Source organism: Echinops telfairi, unplaced genomic scaffold, assembly GCF_000313985.2.
Source record: "Echinops telfairi isolate 266 unplaced genomic scaffold, ASM31398v2 ScPeMD7_6;HRSCAF=24_0, whole genome shotgun sequence".
In the NCBI taxonomy this organism is placed as follows: Eukaryota; Metazoa; Chordata; class Mammalia; order Afrosoricida; family Tenrecidae; genus Echinops; species Echinops telfairi.
The window spans coordinates 8501139-8502581 of NW_022103902.1; the positions used below are offsets into that span (position 1 = coordinate 8501139).

The following is a 1443-nucleotide window of genomic DNA, read 5'->3' on the forward strand; positions in this document are numbered from 1 at the left end:
GGATACTCAAAATTGGGGGGGTATAAAGGCATGAAGTGGTTGGTTTACAAACTTTCATAGGTGGGGGAACATATTCACAGGATTATAGGATTAAGGTGTAGGTGTTACTTAACTGCAATCGTAAAGCTAAAGAATTATGTACAGGTGCCAGGCTGGCAAGAGGTGTATTGAGGTAGTTATTGTGCCAACCTGGCTGATAAACACATGTGGGGTTAATTGAAGGGCAGAGGGATAAATGGCTCAGTGAGCCTAGCCTTTCGAGTTCTTGGGCCTCTTGCTTTTTGATGGTCGGACCAGGGAACAGCCTGCCTTAGTCAGTTCCCTGCTTCAGAAGGCACGGCTCACTTCCTGAAAACATTCCCAAGGAGAAGTTCCATGGACCTACCCCGATGCAGCCCTGGGTGCTGGAGCAGCCAAGACCCCTGATAGTGCTGAGATACTTACACGTTCACTGATTCAGCTTTCCTCCTGCAGTCGGTGTTACAGTGTGTTTTGTGAGGTGGGGAAGGACTTTGTGGATTGGTGTCAGATATATGGGTTAATGTTGGAGGCTTGGGCAGCACTAAGTTGGGATGTTTTCTTGATGTGCACTTAACCTTTATATAAAACTCTCTTTTATACATGAGTTTCTATGGATTTGTTTCTCTAAAGTACCCAGACTAACACACCCTGTTTACAGGGTCATCAGGAATTGGAATCAGCTTGTTGGCAGTGAGTCTGACCAGGCCAGAAATATACCTTTAAAGTAAGAAAAAAATCCTCCCTGTAAATACCTACTTGGAACCTAGTTGTGGAAGCTATTATCCTACTGTGTTGAAAACAGGTAGATATGACTGCTGCTTTTCTGAACTTACCCTGAAAGACATACTCATAAGTAGCTAGGATTCACAGTGATCACTGACATTTAAAGTAATATGAAGATCCTTGGGCTTTAAGGAAATTGACATTAAGTGGGTCATGTGTACCTACACAAACAAAATAAATCTGTACTATCATACAAAACTTATTGAATGCTGAAAATGTAAGTTTAATTTCATCTTGGAAAACTTAGAAGATCATTATTTTACCTACCCTGCTTCCCCGAAAATAAGAGTGTCATATTAATTTTTGCTCCCAAAGAGGGGCTAGGTCTTATTTTCAGGGGATGTCTTATTTTTCCATGAAGAAGAATACGGTGCACATTTATTGTTTATTGTTTTATTAAGAGACCTCCCACTTCCTGTCTGCTCCAGCTGCGCTGTGGCCAACAGTGAGCTGCGCAGCGGCGCCCGCTGCTACAGTCCAGAGCCCAAAGATGCGCTAGGTCTTATTTTCAGGGGATGTTTTATTTTTCCATGAAGAAGAATATGGTACACATTTATTGTTTATTGTTTTATTAAGAGACCTCCCACTTCCTGTCTGCTCCGATGCGCTGCAGCCAACAGTGAGCTGCACAGTGGTGCC

At 42.8% G+C, this 1443-nt stretch overlaps 1 protein-coding gene across 1 annotated transcript in view; it reads right to left on the reverse strand.

The window, feature by feature from the left end:
* CD47 (CD47 molecule) overlaps positions 1 to 1443 on the reverse strand; it is a 61782-nt gene that overhangs the window by 42065 nt on the left and 18274 nt on the right. The gene's annotated exons all lie outside the window — the stretch shown is intronic.